This window comes from Cyanistes caeruleus, chromosome 6, assembly GCF_971803275.1.
Source record: "Cyanistes caeruleus chromosome 6, bCyaCae1.hap1.1, whole genome shotgun sequence".
Lineage (NCBI taxonomy): Eukaryota > Metazoa > Chordata > Aves > Passeriformes > Paridae > Cyanistes > Cyanistes caeruleus.
The window spans coordinates 5507518-5526759 of NC_141706.1; the positions used below are offsets into that span (position 1 = coordinate 5507518).

General features: G+C 49.9%; 1 protein-coding gene across 3 annotated transcripts in view; it reads left to right on the forward strand.

The window, feature by feature from the left end:
- Nucleotides 1-586: 586 nt before the first annotated feature.
- The window catches only part of BAHD1 (bromo adjacent homology domain containing 1), a 32726-nt gene continuing 14070 nt past the window's right edge, over nt 587-19242 (forward strand). Inside the window, exons 1-2 of one of the 3 annotated variants that reach the window (XM_086894619.1) lie at nt 587-687; nt 746-887. The gene's annotated coding sequence lies outside the window, so the exon portion shown is untranslated. The other 2 variants (XM_086894620.1, XM_086894618.1) reach the window with 2 other exon arrangements.

Sequence of the window (19242 nt, forward strand, 5' to 3'; positions counted from 1 at the left end):
GACAGATACCACACAGGGCGTGTCCGTGGCCCTTCCAGCGCCCACCTCGGGGTGGGAATGATGGGCGCTCAAACCCGCTCTGCCTTTTGCCTCTTCTCCCTGGCAGCTCTCAGCGGAGTTCCCGCCGGACCCCTGGGACTTCCAACTTTCCCAGAGTTTGGATGCAGGGCTCGGTTAAAGTGTGACTGCCCCCGGGATGCGCCGGGCACACCAGGGAGGTGTGAGGGCGCCCCGGGCGCCTCTGAGGGACCCACGGGGGGGCCCCTGACAGGCGCGCGGGGCCGCATCACGCCCCCGTCCTGTGAGGGAATCGCGGTCATCGGAGGCTCCCCCAGCGCTCCGGAGGGGCGCTTATCCCGGGTTTTCTCGGTTGTCCCGGTTATCCCGCGCCACGGGCGGGGGGCGGCAGCGTGGGGGGCTCCGTGAGGGGAGTGGGGGGGCGCCGAAGGGGGCTCGGGGCGGGGGCGGGCGCGGCGGCGATTGGCCGGCGGCGGCGGGGAGAGGCGGCCGTGATTGGCCGGCGCGGCGGGGCGAGCGGCGGGCGGCGGGCGGCGATTGGCTGCGGACGAGGAAGCAGGAAGGAGGCCGGAGGCGCTCGCGGCTTGCGGGGAGTTCGCGGCGGCGGCGGCGGCGGCGCCCCCGGTCCCTCCTCCGGTCCCTCCTCCGCCCCCTCCTCCGCCCCTCCCGGCCCCTCCGCCGCCCGCTCCGGCCTCCGCCCGCCCGCTCCGCGACGCCCCGCGGCCAGGGGCGGGCGGCGGCGGTGGCGCCTCGTCCCCATCCCGCAGCCGAGGAGGCGGCGGCGCTGACGCAGCAGCAGCGCGGAGCTCGGGACTCGCGGCGCTCCCGCCGCTGGATTTCTCCCCCCCGGGGCCTGCGGCAGCCTCCCGGTGAGTCCACACGAGGTCCCCGCGGCGCCGGCTCGTCCCTCCGCCCCCGGGAACTCCGCCGGGCCGGGAGCAGGTGCCGCCGCCCCGGGGTTTGGGGGGGGCGGGGGGTACGCGGGGCCACCGGGAACTTCCCGCGGCGGCGGGGAAGCGCCGGGAGGGCACGGCGGGCTCGGTGGCGGGTGGGCCGGGCCGGGCCGCCGTTACCCCGCGCGGTCCCACCGGTGCGAGGCCGGATCGGCCCCGCCGAACCCCCCCGGGCTCCTCCGCCCCTGCCGCTCGGGCAGCACAAAGGCGGCGGGGCCGGGCCGGGCCGGGGGGGCCCGGGGGAGTTGCGGGGCTCGTGTCCCCGGGGGGCTCCTTGCCCCAGGGGCTGCTCGCCTCGGCATCGCCGGATCGGGGGCGATTCCCAGGGAAAGCCGCCGCTGTCCCCGGCCCCTCCGGGTCTCGGAGCTGAACCGGCGCTGCCCGGCCGGGAGTTGGCACAGGACGGGCTGGCCGCGGGTTGGTGTTTTGGGGCTCCCCACGCCCGAACGGGGAGATGAGCCCCTCCCCTGAGGCTTGAGCGGCTGAGTCCGTCGAGTTCCCGATGGTTTGCAGGATGTGATGCCGGGCGGGCTGTGAGCCCCGTGTCCCTGTCAGGCAGGTGCCATCGAGCCTCTTTGGGGGACAGCAGAGCAGTTTTCATTTCCATCGTGATTTTCCCCGCTTGCCGTGCGCTCCCCGTGGCTCTGGACATCTCTCCTTTCCTGCCGGCTGCTCCGGTGGCCCACGGCTTGTTTCCTCTTCTCCTTTTGTGTAGCGGTGGCTCCTAATGGAGGCAGCTCCGCTGGCTCCCTCTTTTCCAGCTGCTTCTACAAGGCGCAGGAGCCAGCACATGTGACTGGGCAGATCTCGGGAAGACTAGCAAGTGCTCCCCGGGCTGCTGCTCGACAGCCAGCCCCAACACGGGGATACCCACACCCCGATGTCCCTTTCCCTGCCCCGGCACAGGGAGACACAGGAATCCCCTCTCTTTCACAAGAGCAGCCGTGAAAACTTAAAAAATACGAGCATTTGGGATCTATTCTGTTTGCCTCTCCCCCTCCCCTCTCTCTTTCCACGAAATGCTTATCTGAAAGAGGTTCTGGTTGTGTTTTGTTTTAAAGAATCCAGCTGCCCCTCGTGCTCGCTCTCCATCTGAAGTCATCATTGTCAGGAGCAGGCGAACCTCAAAGCGAGAGGCTTTGCCGGGCTTTTGCTTGCCTGGTTAATTGATCTGTCCATCAGTTTGCCACAATTAGCGAGCGCTTGCTCCACGCTGAGGGGCTCTGTGGTGTTCTGGGGGGCTCGATGTTTTATTTTAAGGCTTCTGGTCCTCGTGGTTGTGAGAAAGAGTGACACGAGCTGCGTGATAGACTGATGCTTTTGAAATCTTAATGTGATTTAAATACCAGCACGCTGCTGATCGCTTTAACAGAAATATCCTGCTCACATATTCATCCTGAGCCATTCTTCACGTTTGTCATGTCCTGGCTACCTGAATCATTCCCAAGCTTCAGCTGGAACTGTCTAAATGTTTGCTGGCGATAGGAAATCGTGCATTAGTGTGATTTACCAGGATGTTTTGGATTTAAACATTGATTTCTGTTTGTTTTCCTCATGAACTCAGTGCAGCATTTCCAACTGCTTTCCAGCAGCTCTTCTTGAGCAGAGCAGGGAAGTGTAGTACTACTGATAGGTGTAAAATCAGCTGGAAAACGCCAAGCCTGCGGGGGAAAATAATTCCCTGAACTTTGTGTGACTGGATCCTTTCTGGATGCTTTGTTTGCTGGGGGCTGATGCTGACAGTTGCACAGAACAATAAAATGCAACTCAGAAGTGTGGTGTTTGGGGGAAAAACAGTCACACCCTTGTGTCTTGAGGCAGAAATGTTATTTTGGAGGCCACTGACATGTTCTCATCCAACTGAATCATTCAATTAAATGTCGGTGCTCTGTCCTTCTTGCCAGTTAGTGTGCATCACCTTTCTGTCTCCACACTGGAAGCCTTAGTGTTTATTTGGCTTTTTAACCAGTATCATGGGACAGTTAGGGTTGGAAGGGCCTCTGGAGACCATCCCCACCTAGAGCAGGTGACACAGAAATGTGTCCAGGTGGGTTTGGAATGTCTCCAGAGAGGGAGACAGCCTGAGCAGCCTGTTCCTGTGCTCTGCCACCCTCAATGGAGAGTTCTTCCTCCTGTTGAGGTGGAACTTGTTGTGTTTTAGGTGATACAGGTTAATTTTGTTTGCTGCGGTGGTGTTAATCGCTGTTGTGTGACTCGGAGGCTCTGTGGGACACGTGTGCTGGTCCAGTCTGTGGAGATCCGATTTAGGGAGCGCCTGGCCGTGGTCTGGGGGGAAATCCACCCTTCAGCAAAAGCTTTTCTAATGCTGCTGCAGCACTGAAAATAAGTCCTTAGCAGCAAATCTGTCCAAAGTAAACAATTGAAAAATAATTAGGAGTGGTAGGCAAAGGCATGCTCGCTGCTTGGCACCATGTTCAGATCACAAGGAAATTAATGAATGATGAGATCTGGTTCTGCAAAGAACAGGAAGGTGTGCTCAGATGTGCAAGTGTCACATCCCAAAGGAGCTGTGTGGGGCTTTTTTTGCCCCATCTCCCAGTTAGTTGTCCACATTTCAACATCAGGAGGGATTTCTTCATGTGAAGGGTTGTCAGGCACTGCCCAGGGAGGTGGTGGAAATCCCATCCCTGCAGGTGTTCAAGGAAGGACTGGACGTGGCACTCAGTGCTCTGGGCTAGGTGGCAGGGTGGTGGCTGGTCACAGGTTGGACTAGATGATCTCGGAGTTCTTTTCCAAGCTTATTGATTCTGGGATCTCAGTTAACCACAACTTGTGGAAGCAGCGGCAGAACAACCTCAGAGTTGAATCCAACCAGCCAATCTCAGTCACAACTCTCACGTTGGTAATCATAAATGGAGCAGTGTTCAGATGATTGGGAAATAAAACAAAAACAAACAAACAAAAACAACAACAACAAAAAAAAATCAGCCCAAAGAAGTCATAAATCTGAAAATAGCTTCAAACACAAGCTGTGAGCTGGCAGGGGCTGGGGTGGCTGGGCTGTGACAGAGAGGGATGTGCCGCGATCCTGGAGGATTTCCCCATCCGAGGGCTCTGCCTCTCTGGTTTGCTCTCCTGCTTGAACTCACAATGTATTTATGTGCCTGCTTCCAGCAGCTCATAGGTGAGCTGGTTATATTCCTAGCTGCAGATTTGGGCTGTCTTGAGCTCTTCTCCAAGTGTGAAGGCTGGAAGATGTCGCAGTTTTGGACGCGGGTGGTGTTTAAAGGGAAGAACAGGGGATGTTTTGTGAAGAATGCTCAGAAGGAATTGTTCCTTGTGCTTCAGCATGAGAACTGGAGGCTTTGGGTCCTTTGGCCATGATCACAGCTGTCCAGCATGGCAGCTCCTCTTTTATTGAGACCAAAGACATGGATTTAATGGCAAAAAATACTTAAATTCATGGCCAGATTGTTGCTCTCAGTGAATGAGTTACCTCATGGTCAGAAGACCATCACAATTTAACAGTCTATGCTTTCACACTTGTACTGGCACGTGATATCTTTGAAATGGGGAAAACACACTTAAATTTGATCCTAGTCGTTTTATTTCTTTAAAGACAGAAAGAAACAAGATTGTATGGGACAATGGCATAACGTTGTCCAGTTATTGTCCAGATTTGCTATTTTAGAATGGAACTTTATTATAAATAAAGTAGAATAAAGTAGAGTCACAGTAATACTTCATATGAATAAAAAAAACCCTTCCATTAGAAGAACAAGACACTGGAGAACTTTATCATGCCATAAAGTGAAATGAGGGATTGAAGTTACTAAAGAGAGAAACCAAGGGTATTATTAAGAAAAATAAATATAAATCTGGTTTAAAATCAACTCATTTGGGCCCTGTCAATATTTGTACCATTGCAGTTTAATTGATCTGTTCCATGTTATTTTTTCTCTGGCCATGTGGGTGAAACCTCTATAAAATCAGAGTATGGAGAGCTGGCAGGATATAAGAAGTGCAGTCAGCTGAGGCAACTGAACCTGAACCTCTTTTTGAAATCTCTGGTCTCTCAAAATTACAACTGTATAATTTCCAAAGAGTAATTTGAGTTAAATCATAGTGGAAGCCCCTCAGTGGCGATGGCAGTGCTGCTCTGCTTCTGGAGAAAAGTAGCTGAAAATGAGGATGGCTGCCCTGGAGGAGCAGTTGTTTTCCCTTCAATCTGCTAATTATTGATATACATTAAATTTCAGGACATCTTCCGTAGAGGGTGGGTGGTTATTAACTCCACATGGGTAAAAAATAATTCGAGGGACGCTGTTGATTTTGGCCTGATTTGTGAGTGATGCTCCCATTTGGCACCGCTGAGCTCTTGCTGCTTGGTGATGGGCAAAAGCATCAATGTGTCTTTCCTCAACTTAAAGCTTGTGGGAATGAGCGATGTAACACCCTGCGAGCCTGGTGGCAGCGGGCAGTCCCCCCTGGGGTGTGAGCCGTGCCGGTAGCGTGCAGCTAAATAAACACTATTAAATGGGAGGGAATGTGTGAGCACCGTGCTCAGGGCCCTGCCGCTGCGCTTTCCCCACGTGGCACGGCCGGGAACGCCGCTTTTATCATCTCGGTCAGCAGCTCTGACTTCGATTCGAGCTGCATTTTCAGTAGGGGTGTTTGGCTGGAGCTTGTCTGAGGGCTGCTTGGAACCCCTCGGTTTGCCATTCTGCTTTTTAGATTCGCAGTGCTTTTGGAGACTTGGCAGCACAAGGGTTTTGAGGGGTGTTTGCTGTCACACGTGCGGCAAGTCCGGTGCCATCGGCAGGGTGTCAGCTCATCCCATGGGATGGCACAGCCAGCACGGTGATGCTGGGAGCAGGAAAGCTTTGGGATCCTTGTGGTTCCCTCCTTCCCCAGAGAAAGGGATGCAGCCCAGGTGGGATTTTTCTCCTGCTGTATTCCCTGGGCACTGCCCTGTTGTGGATGGAAATGCTCTGGGAAAAGGTGGGATTTGTGTTAAACGTGCGGTGCTCAGGAGTAAAATGATGCTTGGGCTCTGAGCTGCCGGGTGCTGCATTCCTCGTGTCCCAGTTCTCCTAAACAAAGGTATGACTAAAGAAAATTATGATTTTTAGGTTTTCCCCCCTTTGTAAGGCACATCACAGGAGCACTCACTGGCACCCATTGTTCTTCCAGCAGTTTTTGAAGGGCTTTCTCATGCTCAGCTTTGAAACTCTACAGCTCAGCAGCCTTGATTTTTATTTTTTTTAAATGAAAGATCTTGGCTTTTAGAGGCTGCCTGTATCTCAATATTTCAAATTATTTACGAGGCTCTTAGAAATAAAAAGCAGGCATTTTTCTGGCATTGATTGGAATAAAACTGCTTTGCTGGCAGCTGATTTTTCGGTGTCTGAATTATCATCCTTGAAATAAAATCTCAGTGCTAGGGAAGCATCGAGATCCCAGGCATTGCTTCCTACTTACACCGTGCCTGGCCTTCTATTGTTCCTGCCTGTGGCCTGTGGGAAGCACGGAAAATCGGGAGCTTCAGCCAGCATTCCCGCAGCACAGCATTATCCGGTGCACGTCTTCATTGTGTCTCCGAGTGCTTGCAGAATACCTGGAACAGGCTTAAATCGGCAGTGGAGGAGAGAAATGGGATGCGAGGAAAGGATGGCAGAGCTGAGTTTTGGAGGCAGGAGGGAGCAGGCGCCGCGGGGAGCGTGGCCGCAGGCGGATGCTGCTGGAGCCGGGAGCAGCCTCTGCTCTCCCGGTCCTCGCATCCTCGCCGGGCAAGTTCGGGAAACTAAGGAGCATCTTAACTGGAAATGGATCGAGGGCTGCATCCCTGAAATCCCTTCGGGAGCGCTCTCTCTCTCTCAGGGCACTTGGCAGGTTGAGCGTGTTCTCGCTGGCTCAGGGTTGGGAATTCTGTAAAAAAAAGAGCAGGATTTGAGGCGGGGTGGAGAGGAGCATCGAGGTCTCTGCTGAGGGAGGATGGAGAGGCACCGGGGGGGAATGCAGGCAACGAGGATCAAGCTGCAATAATCACATACTGATAAATAGGAATGGTTTGGAAGAAGAGAAAGCAGGAAGGTGCAGGCTTGTGGAGGGAACTAGTGGGCAGCAGGAGGTTTATTTTTAATGAATAAAAAACTCATAAGAAACAGATGCAAGAGGCATGTTTGGGTTTGTTCCTTTGTTCAGCTCAGCCAAAGTCAGTGGAAGGATTCAAGGTTGAATCAAGGTTCAGAGTAAGGAGACAGGGCAGCTCCCTCCAAGGTGAGCAGGATAGTAAAGGAAAAGGATTGGGCAGCTATAATAATGTATTGACAGAGAAAAGAGATTTTTTTCTTAAAATCCTGGCTAAATTCCAGGTGTCAGAACAAATATGGAAATCCTGAATTGGACAGGTAAATCCCAACCTGGGAATTTCTTAGGTTTCAGGAAGTGGCACAAGCAACAGAAACAAACCAGGCATTTTGGGGGTTTATTCTTTAACAATTATTTGGTAACCCAGACTCTGTGGCATGTCCTTAATTCCTGGAGGTGGTGAATACTTGGAGATGCCCCTGCAATAACCAAGCATGTGGTGGGCAGAGCACCTGATGAGGGGGAATATGTAATGCCTGCTGACTGCCCCCCTTTTCTTTTCCAAGAACTTTGTCATCTTATCCTTCCTAGATGCTGGATTTCATCTGGGATCTCTAGGGACATAGTTATTTGGGATTTCTACTGTCTTCCTTGTGTTTTGGTTGGGAAGAGGTGAATCCTTTCCAATCCTGTTAGGACAGACAGTGTGATTGGGAAGCAGTGTTTAACCAACTCAAAAAAAAATATAAAAGAAAGCTATTTTCATGTCTTTATGGTTCTGTTTCATCTCAAATAGCGGAAGAGGACCCAGGGAATAATTCCCACTTGAGAATAAATTGCCAGCTTTCCTGAAAATGTAGTCCTGACACCTCTGGGGCTGTAAAGGAGCGATACAAACCCTGTCCCTTTCGATGTCTGTGGGTCAGGATCAGTTACCAGGAATAACTTCAACCTAGGGATGAAGTTTTGGGAGCAAGTGGCTTAATTACAGTGCGGATGGAGCGTCGCTGTCTGTGCTCAGCCCACGTGTGATCTGCAGCAGTTCTCCTGCCTGAAACCACTAATGAGCTTAAGAACTCCCCTGTTTTCTCAGCGCTTAACAAAAATTAAATCCTTCCCTCCCAACAAAACTGGTCGCGTGCTCGGCCCGCTGCTTTCATCAGGAACAATGGCTGAGCGCTGACCTTCCTGAGATGCCACCTCAGAGCTCGTTACTGAATAATTAGGTGATCCTTACCCTTCCCACAAAGCTCGGGGGGCTGTTTTTTGTATTGATAACGTGACATATCCCAAGGCTCGGCCTTGAATTTCAGGCACTGGGCTGTTCCAAACTCCATCTGTCCACTAAGTGAATGTCAATCCAATTTAAGCTTGCATATGTTTCCAAGGAAACCATGGGAGGCAGTGGGGAGAAATGGATCATGGAGGGGCAGGGAGACTAGCGCAGCAGCAGCGCTTTGACTTTTCACTATTTAAATATAATTAAACCCCAGTTCACTGTAATAACCCTATATAGAGCAGCGTCTGGAGGCCTTGAGGGTCAGATCTGTTGATCTTGGAGTAGCCTGTGTTATGTGTAAAACAAACATAGTGGATTTAAAAATAAGAAAGGCAAGTGGCTTCCGGTGCTTCCGTGAGGCCTCAGTCCAGCTCGGAGAGCTCTGCACTTTCTTATGTAGATCCCACAATCATTTAGGTTGGAAAAGACCTCCAAGATCATCTACCTGTGGCTGATGATTGCCTTGTCAACCAAACCAGAGCGCTGAGTGCCGTGTCCAGTCATTCCTTAGACACATCTAGGAATGGTCACTCCACCACTGTCCTGGGAAGCTGCTTCCAATGCTTGAAATAATGGATTTGGGTAGTGAAGTCCTAATTTTCTTTCTCTCAGGCTGGAGAGCTCATGCAGCCACATAAAAAACAATCCAGCCCTCAGCTGAACAAAGAGAACTGTGAATGGGCCCAAAAGAGTCTTTATATGTGTATTTAGACCCCCCACAAAAATATAAATGGGAATTGTTTAGACAAATTTAAGACCATTGTCCTGGTCAAGTTAAGAGAGCCAGGTTGGACGAGTCTTGGAGCAGCCTAGGCTAGTGGAAGGTGTCCCTGCCTATGGGGGGTTGGAATGGGATGATCACTGAGGTCCCTGCCAAGCCAAATCATTCCAGGATAAAACATCTTAATGTTGTACACCTGGTGTACTTGTGTTTGGAGGCCAGTAACTGTGACAAGCCTTGCCTGGGGAGCAGGAAAATCGGTGAATTTCGGATATTTGCTCCTGATCCCTCAGATAAACTGCAGGTGCTGTGGCTCCCCAAGGGCTCATCCTTCACCAGAGGTGTGAGAACTTCCAGGCACACCGCAGCTCAAGCTGAGGCACAGAAGGAAGGCTGTGAGGTGACACTGAGCAGGAGGCCCCAGAGGTAATTTTGGGGTCGGTTCCTTTTGCAGACCCCGTGTCAACCACAGCAGAGACCTGACAGAAGTTGTGGCATCCTCTAGGAAGTGTCACTCAGCTCTGCTAGCTCTCCCACATGTGTGGCAAAGTTGTAAGGGTGGGAAGCAGAGGAGCTGGAGACTCAAAGCATAGACTTTGTGCTTGGTTTCTGTTCAGAAGAAATGAGGGTTCCCCTGCCCCGTTTCCAGGAATTCATCTTGAACTGAGAGTCTAAATGCTGCAGAAAGCCAGGGCTGTAAGTCTGCCTGGCTTTCTGAAGCAAAGTGTGTGTTTCTACCTGTTAAAACAGCTGTTAAATAAAATGTTTATCTTAGTTATTGAAATGAGGAGTGAGGAGCTAGCTTTGGAGCTCTGAAATGGGATCTTTTCTGTCATTTTAGTTTGAAGAATGCTGCTGCCTTAAAATGTTTTACTGTGACAAATAGCTGGAGCTGAAATTCTGGTGTCTGGGGATATCCTGCGTGGATACATCTCTCCTTGTGCGCTGTAACTGCAATCTGAGGCAGAAACTCCTCAGCTCTGAGCTCTTTGCAGCTGTTGTCCAGCATCAGATCCTCTTTGGATCAAATCTCCCGAGATTTGGACAACCAGCAGCAAAACTGGCTGAGGGGAAGAGTGTGCTGGGCACGGGCACTGGGGATTGTCCTTGGGCCAAGCTGTGGGATAACAGGGGGGTTCTGGCTGCTCGGGGGGGTTTTCCAGCACATTCCTCCTTATCAGCTGTTTACCCTTCCACGCTGGGCTTAGCCTGGGAAAGCAGAGCTTGCTGCAGCTTGCTTGGATCTTCCAGCAGCTCCTGGAAACTTCCTACGAGCTCTCCCGACATTCGACCGGTAGCTGCGAGCGTCTCCCGCTGCCACTTTGGCTCTGCTTCAGCTGGCAGCTCGTGCAGCTCAGGAATCCCTCTGGGATCGCCTCTCCAGTTGCATTTCCCTTAGTCTGGCTTCACACGTTGTCTCCTTGTACCCCACTCCTTGAATCCTGGAGCCCTGAACCGTGTGCATCTTTTACCCTTGTGCTTCTGTGCCAGTGACTGAGATGGATGAGGGGAGTTTTCCCTTCCCCATCCTTCTGATCCAAGCATTGAACACCTCAATGTGCAATCAATGTTATCAAATCCTATAGCTGATAATGAAGGGGACAATTCTGATTATTTTTTTGTTTCTCCACTTGTCAGTGCTAGGAGTTCCTCAAAAGTTTTGCTGTTTTCTTCCCTAAAATGAGTATTCTTCTCCTCGAGGTTGGAGGAAGCATGTGGGGGGTGGTTTTGCAGTATCAGAGCATCATTTGGCAGAGCAGTACTTGTAGGACTCTTCTCCCCGCTATTCAGTACACCTGGATGTTTTGAAGCCACAGCCTGACTTCAAGGGACCTTCTTGAAAATTAGTTGGAGGCACCCGTGGCATTTCCATAAAACTAGGCTGCACTGTTTAAAAGCTTTGTGGTTCCCCAGAGGAAGTTGTAATTAGGCTCCTTTGCCAGAGAGCTGATGGTTTATCCTCTAGAGTTCCCACTTGCTCCGTGGTGACCTGCACTGGAGAATAGGAGTGTTCAATGTCCCCCCCAGCATTCAACCAAGAGCTCTTGGGACCAAGCGTGTGACTTAGTCATTGTTCTTAACAATTCCCGATTCTCTTAAGTCTGTTTTCCTCCTGGCTGTGCAAGGTGCAGTGAAATCCAACTAATATTTCGGTGTGATGGTCTATATAGCCCACCTTATTGGAAAAGTCTGATCCTAGCCCTGGCTTGGAGAGCTGAGTGTGTTTAATCGCTGCCTTTCCGAACGGCCAAGCGGTGTCACGCCCGTGTGGGTCGATAAATGCACTTTAATGAGTGCATATAAACCAGATCACTCCCAGCACAGGCTGCCCAGTCTATTTGAAGGTGGTATTTGTTGCCTTGACTGATCAAACCCGGGGCACAAGCAAAGGTGTGTGTTTAAATACACCTCTAACGATGTGGGTAAGGGATGAAAGAGCTGGGACAGCTCCTAATGGGAGTTAAATGGGCTCTCATGGAAGCAGCGTTCCAGCGAGCTGGGCTTCTCCTCGTCTTAAGTGGCTGAATTGCCTGTGTTTGGCTTGTGGTTCCTGGGATTTTAACATGTTACAACATCCAGCTACTGCTTGAGTTTTCTCTCACCAGATCTGTGATCTGTGCCAGCTGCTGATTCCTAGAAACGCTCCTCTGGCTCAGCTTGGGACCTTTGGCAACACTGAGTCCTCTGGTTCCTGGGCTTAAATGATCCAATTTGATCCAAATTTAAATGATTCCCTGCTAACACCCTAGGAATTCAAGAACTTGTTCTCCTTGGAGGCGTCAGCTATTGCAGCACCATCCAGCAGCGCTACATTTCCTTGGACTGACCTAATACATGAAACCAGTTGAGTTGTGACATTTGAAGTGGAACTTCTTCACTTACTCTGTGGGTTACTGATTTGTAAATACTGTCTCTGGCACTAATGAGAGGGTGGAAGGGTTTAAAGCAGGTTTAGGTAGGCTTGGCAGCTCTGCCTTGGCTAAAACTGTGTCACCAGAAGATGTGTGAATCTGTATTTGTGGTGGTGATTGGTCCTGTATTTTGTGAAGGAAAAAAAAATTTGTGTATTTTCAAGCCACATCTGGACTTTTATTCCAGAAGTTCCCAAACCATTCTATGATTCATGGAGTGCCAGAATGTTTTGGGTGGGAAGGGACCTTAAAGCTCATCCATTTCTACCTCCTGCCATGGGCAGGGACACCTTCCATCAACCTGTGTCAGGGCCTCACCACCCTCACAGGGAAGAATTAGATTTATTGATTCTGCTTCAAATCCAGCAAAGTTGGCTTCAGATTTAAGCTCTGCTCAGCAGTCAGTGCAGCACTGTGGTTTACAAGACATCAGGGAAGGAGAGGGTTTGGTTCCAGGAATTGCAGTGGGAATGCAAGAGTTCTGTAAAGTCTTTTCTTGACTTGAGTTTTGGATTCTCAAATGGAAGAAGACTCAGCATAACTCATCCTCTGTCACCATTGTCCTCAGCTGGGAACGTGTGGGGTTAATGCTGGTGTTTCAAGTGATGATCAGAAAGTGAGAATAAAGAAGTAGAAAGTCTGTTTTCTTTTGAAATGTCTGTTAAACTTTGAACAGAAAGAGGAATCAAAACCTTTGATGAAGGAAATCCCAGTGGGCTGTTTTGCTGTATGGACAATTCACAACCCAGCTGAGGGTGAAGTGGCGTGCTACTGCTTTTTAAAGCATATAGAAACAAAAGGTATTTCCAAATGCAAGATGATACTGTCTGAAGTACTTATTCTAGAACTGAAAATAATTCAGGCAGCAGTGTTAGTCTGAGAATGTAGTTCTGATCAGTGTATTTCAGCTGGAGATGAGGCAGAATACAAGAATCCTTGAAAATTCTACATGAACTTGTTCTTTAACAGAGCTTTGCTTTGCCTGCTTGGGTTTAAAGCTTTTGTAGATTTAAGTCGAGGTTATAAACATGCATGCCTGTTAAATTTTCAAATTCAGGCTGTCTTTTGCACTCCTCAGAGATGATAATTCCTGGAGTCCATACCTGGAGCCATAGTGCCAAGGATTTGGACACTGAGGTGGGTCACAGGTAGTTTTGAGGGACACTGAGGTGAGGAAAATAAGATGAAGTTTATTTAAAGGAAAAAAAATATGTTTAAATCAAACATTTAGTTAAATGTCGCACTGAAGGAATGCCTTGCCCTTCCCTGAATTTCTTGCATTTCTTTTATCTCCCCTAAAGCCAATTTTGAATTTGTGGAGTAGGAATGTGTTGTCTTTGGATCCTGAGGGTGCTGTGCTGACAGTTCCCAGTCAGGAGAGGGTGAATGGAGACCTTTGTGGGAGAGATGTAGCGGAGGGAGGAGAAGGGAAATCCGGATCCAGAGATAGGATGGCAGTAACAGCTCCGTGACACGGAGAGGAGCTGGCAGGAATGCACCTGCCCTTGAAATTCCCACAGGCAGCACAGTTTGCAGCCACACGTGTAGAACACAGAATCACGGCACAGCTTGAATTATTTAAGCTCAGCAGCTTGAAGGAAGCTCCCAAAGCAGTCATGGAAGGGTGTGATTATAATATATAGAAGAGCTTTAATATTTACTATAGAAAAACCTTACACCTTGTTCTTCAAAATAAAGTCTTGGGAATAATTTGTTATTCCATTTTGTCCGTGAAACAGGAAGGGTGCCAGAGCTATCTGAGCAAAGTGACATATGATTGATATTTTACCAGACTCAGCCTTCTGCCACAAAGGAATCGAGTTTGCATTTTGCATATATGAAAAATCAGATGAGCAGGGCTTGTGTGGGTTATTTTTTTTAAAACCTTGATTGGCAAAGCTTGTGCTCCTTCTATAAACATGTCTGCAAAAGCTGTCCCGGGATATTTTTGACTTGGTTTTTCAAACTACTTATAGGCATGTTTTAGAGTGTTGTTGGCGTAGCTGTCACATGGCAGCTTTGTACAGAACCTATTTAAAGTTGTAACAGGCAATTCTGTAAATGGGTGATATTTAATAGATCTGATATTTTATAGTTAGAGAATCCCAAATTTATTTAGGTTGGAAAGGACCTTGAGGATCATCTCGTTCCACACCCTGCTCCAGGCATGGACACCTTCCGCTATCCCAGCTTGCTTCAAGCTCTGTCCAGCCTGGTCTTGGACCCTGCCAGGGATGGGGCAGCCACAGCTGCTCTAAGCAACCTGTGCCAGGGCCTCCCCACCCTCCCAGGGAAGAATTTCCTCCCAATATCCTGTCTAACCCTGTGCTCTGGCAGTGGGAAGCCATTCTCACTTATCCTGGCACTACCTGCTCTCTGAAAAGTCCCTTTCCTTCTTGCTGCTGCTATTCCCTGGGATGTTTCAGGATTGCAATATCTGTGTATGCTGCAGCCTTCCCGTTTTTCCAAGTGGTCTAGTGTGCACCTCCCATCCTTTCCCGTGTTGCTCTTGCCTAATCTCTGGACTGAATGCCTTCATTGAAAGGAAACCTTAGTAACTAATTCACAGGGGAGTGATGCAGCAAAAGCCAAGTGTCAAAGCATCTCTTTCCATCAAATTGTCAGCCTGGAGACAAGCTCAGCCTTATTTCCACCCCCACATCTTTGTACTTACCTGCAAATGCCAGGGAATTCCTTTGCCTTACCTGGGCTTTCCTTGCAGCAGCATGCTTAAGGCTGCTTATCCATGGCTCTCCATGGGTAGCTGCTGCTGCTACAGCTGGGGAGGTTCCTGTGGGAAGCACTACTGATGGATGCTGTTTGGGAATTGCCATATGCTCTAAAATCCATTAATTCCAAGTTTCCTTCTCCTCCTGGTGCATCCCTCCCTAACTTGTTGAAAGGCAAAGAAAATACGTTCCCTCTTGGGAGCAGGAAGGTAGTCACGTTATCCATCTCTGAGCAAACTAAGAGCACAGAAACAAATCCTGGTCTCTGCTTCCAGTTTTTCCTGGCTTTGGAGTGGGTCTGGAGTTTAGGGGAGGCAAGGATAGCTTTGCCTGTGGGTAAGCACAGCTTTTGCATCTCTTCTGCAGAGAGTGAGTATGAAACTGCCTGTGTCGCTGCCTCTCGAGCTCTGACCCCACTCGAGGCAATTTCAGTGGGATTTGGAAGGATGTGAAGAGCAGAAGAGGCACCAGAGCTTCCCACAGACACACAGAACAACGCTGCTTTATGTTGGGGGTCACAAGCAAAAGGCTTATGACAGCTCTTGGGGGTGTAAATCTGCAGTTCTTCAAGGCCATAGGAAGTGGTTTTGCCAGTGTTGATCACGGGTGTTAAGTGAAGGCTTTGCTTTCAGAAACTTTAATGCAAATACGTACCAGACCCAGCTTTGGGGCTCCAAACTTGATCAGGGTTTGGTGCCTGATGTTGGAGTCGCTGAGGTCACTTATCAGTGCCCACATTTGTTTTTCACTTCATCATTTCCTGCCTGTTTTGCTCAGTAGCAGCCAGGCGCTGACAAAGTGACACAGTGTTACAGCTTCTTGCCATTGGTAAAGGGGAAAGGAAAGCCGGAGCCTTTCCGAGAAGTAATGTGCTTTTCCCGATGTCGCATTAATTATCCAAACAACCTGCCCTGTTTTTGAGTTTGAGGAAATATCCTGTGACTCTCCCCCACGCTTGTACTTTGTTCACTTCCACTGATGTTTTCCCACTTGTCCCCTTATTTCCTTCCTTCTTTTCCCACACCATTTCCCCCTCCCCTTTACCCTCACTTTTCCCCTTTTTTCCCCTCTTTTTCACCCCCCATTTATTTTCCCCTTCTTTTTATCCCCCCCTTCTCTTCCCACCCCTCTTCTTTTTCCCCTGTTTTTTCCCTTTTCCTCTTCCCTGAGAATGCTGCTTGCTGAGGCTGTGGAGAGTGTGAGAACAGCCAGAGAAATGTAATTTTGGCTTCCCCAGACAGAGCACTGCCACTAGGCAAGATCTGAAACCAGATAACCAAGGCTGAGCCAGACCTTCCCAAGCAATCAGCCAGGGAGCTCCTCGGGGATGTTCCCAGCTGTGGCTCTGGGTAGTGCAGGTCAGGCCTGCACCCAGCCGGATTTGCTCCCTGTGCTGCTGCTTTTGGACAGATTTGGCACTCAGGGTGTGAAGCCTCGGGCTCTCATTGCAGTTGTCTGTGATTTATCACGGCCACACACGAGCTGCAAAACTCCCAGCCGGGTGGCTGGAGCACACACAGGCTTTCGCAACAGGGGCATAATTACGGGCGTTGGACCTGGGAGTGAAGCAGGGCCCAGTCCAGGACAGCTCCCAGAGATCCTCTTGGCTGTGCCAGAGTTGCCCCACATCCCTTTTCATCAGCCTTTTGGAAGCTGTGGGGGCTGTGTGTCCACATGGCTTTCAGGAGCTGCTGGCAGTGAATCATAGAACCCTGGAGTGGTTTGGGTTGGAAGGGATCTCAAAGCTCAAACAGTTCCACCCCCTGCCATGGGCAGGGACACCTTCCACTATCCCAGCTTGCTCCAAGCCCCATCCAACCTGGTCTTGAGCACTGCCAGGGATGGGGCAGCCACAGCTGCTCTGGGCAAACCTGTGCCAGTGCCTGAGCATCCTCACAGGGAAGAATTTCTTCCCAATATCCCATTTAATCCTGCTTTGCTACAATGGTTAGAGCTATGCTGATGAGTGAGAGAAACCAGCCCTTTCTGCAGCCTAATGAGCTCTGTATAAACAGTTTCCTCCAGAGCATGTGGATGATGGAGCTTTCAATGAGTCTCAGGAGAAAAATCGGGACTGGACCCTGGGAAGACAAATTGCAACTTCCAACAGCTACAGATTTTCTGAATGTTTGAGAGGGAGGCGATGTTTCCACTCACGGGATGTGCATGGCATTCAAGGAACTCAGCCTGGGATACCTGATGCTGCTGCAATTTATCTGGATTTCCCGTAGCTCCTGCAAGGCTTCTTCCATTCAACACGTTCCTTAGAGCACTGGGAATTACTCACCTGCAAAAGCAGCAGGGAGAAAGGAGCCAATCCTCCAGATACTCACAGTTGTGGGGCTGTTGTCACAGCATAAGCTGTTCCAATGGAAATGGATAGACAGGATTCAAGTAGATGGGGCTGAGAGTCGTCGGAGCAGTGCCGTGCTTGGAGAGGAGGATTGGTGTTGTCGTAACTCTGTGTGTTATTGAAGTGCCAAATGGATTAGGAGCTTTAAAAGCTTTAATTTCTGTGCTTTTGGCATCATGTCTTGGAACGTGCACATCTCTGTAGTGAAGCTCTGGAGAGGAAATGGGGCTTGAAGGGGTAGTCCCAGACTAGTTTCTTCTAATTTCACTTGCAATCAAGTGCTGGAGAGGGAGAGACAGATGCTGCAGCTGCATGATTACAGAACATGCAGCTGTTATCACACTTGCATCTTTTCCTGCTAATGAGGCACCAACTCTCTCCTGAGTTTGCTGTTTGGGTAATGGTTTTATTCTAGCACGAAACTAGAAGTGGTTGTAATTTTTCTTTATTCTGATCTGGTTTGGGTTCAGCAGCTGGCAAGATGGTTTTTCAGAACTAGTCTGGTTTGAGGAAGGAGTTGCCAGAGGAATGTTGCCCAGAGAAGCTGTGGCTGCCCCATCCCGGGAAGTGTTCAAGGCCAGGTTGGATGGGGTTTGGAGCAGTTTGGGCCAGTGGAAGGTGTCCCTGCCCAAGGCAGGAAGTTGGAATGAGATGAGCTTTAAGGTCTCTTCCAATCCAAACCATTCTTTGATTGTATGATAAGGAGGCAGCGATTTCAACTAGCTTTAAAATGGTTGGTGGGCTCTGGATGCAGCTGGGTAGTCTGAGCTGCTTGGAACTTTAATTTCCAGCACTTCAGTGTCTTCTCATCATTAATCCAGTTCCTCAGCCACGAGCAATAAACGGGTGGTTCTGATTTAAGTAGCTTCGCTTTCAGTTCCCCACATTGTCTCGCACTTTCTTGGAAACTTCTGGGCACAGGCAGCTTTTCTGTGCTTTGTGAAGCATTACAAAGGTGGAGAGAGGATGAAGAGCTCTGCCACTCTCCCTTCCCAGCCGGCAGGAGCACAATACCCACTGGAAGGAAGCTCGGCAGGACTCTGATTTTGAGGAATGATGCATTTGCCTGTCAGAGGGCTGAATTTTGAGCTGTGATCAAAAGTTCTGTCTCTGTGTTGTGCTGAGGGAAGAGGAGGGATTGCCAGATCCCAAGTGAGCTGGGAGCAGGAGCATCCCCCTCACAAAGCAATCCACGCAGTGCAGGTGATTGCAGAGGTGTGGAAAAACCTCTGAGTACTGCAGCACACTAAGGATAGCTTTTGTTCCATAGGTGCTGGCAGTGAATCATAGAATTCTGGAATGGTTTGGGTTGGAAAGCTCAAACAGTCCCACCCCCTGCCATGGCTGGGGACACCTTTCACTATCCCAGGTTGCTCCAAGCCCCATCCAGCCTGGCCTTGGACACTGCCGGGGGTGGGGCAGCCACAGCTTCTTTGGGCAACCAGGGTCTCACCACCCTCACAGGAAGTTTATTCCTAATATCCCATCTAACCCAGCCCTCTGTCAGGGTGGAGCCATTTCCCCTTGTCCTGTCACTCCAGGCCCTTGTTCAAAGCCCCTCTCCAGCTTTTTTGTAGGCCCCTTCAGGCACTGGAACGAACAATTTGGTCATCTCAAAGCTTCTGCAGGCTGAACAGTCCCAGTTCTCTTACGCCCCCTTCCCTCAGTCTCTCCCAGCCTTTTCCTAACTTTAGAACATCTAAGGCATGAACAGTCACACCTACAGCACCCAGTTTTTAACAGTTATCCCAACTCATTTGAGCACGATACCCCCAGGATGTGTGGTGCCAGGCCGGGTCAGGCACCTGCCTGTGGAAACCTGAGAAGAACAAGGTGCCTGATGCTGGGTTTAAGGCAAACCATGGCTTTTTATTTTGGGATTTTCACCTCTGCTGGAGGCTCAGTCTTTCAGCAGGGACAGTCGAAAATAGGATGAAAGTTGCAAGGAAACCACTGGTCCATATAGCATGGGAAGAGTTGTCCTCCCCAGGGCATGTTCTGCAGGATACCTGGTTTGTCTCTGCTAAGTCCTGCTCTGCCTGATCTATTTTTTAAAACTGTAGTTCTCTTCTAAACTCCAGAGATCGCATGTGGCCGGTTTAGCCTCTTGTGCAAGGAGAATTCAGTTCTGGAGGAAATTCTGTCTGACTTGATCCTCCTAATTCCCAGAGCCTGATTTTCCAATAAGAAAAATGTGGACATATATAAATTGTTCCCCACCAAGCT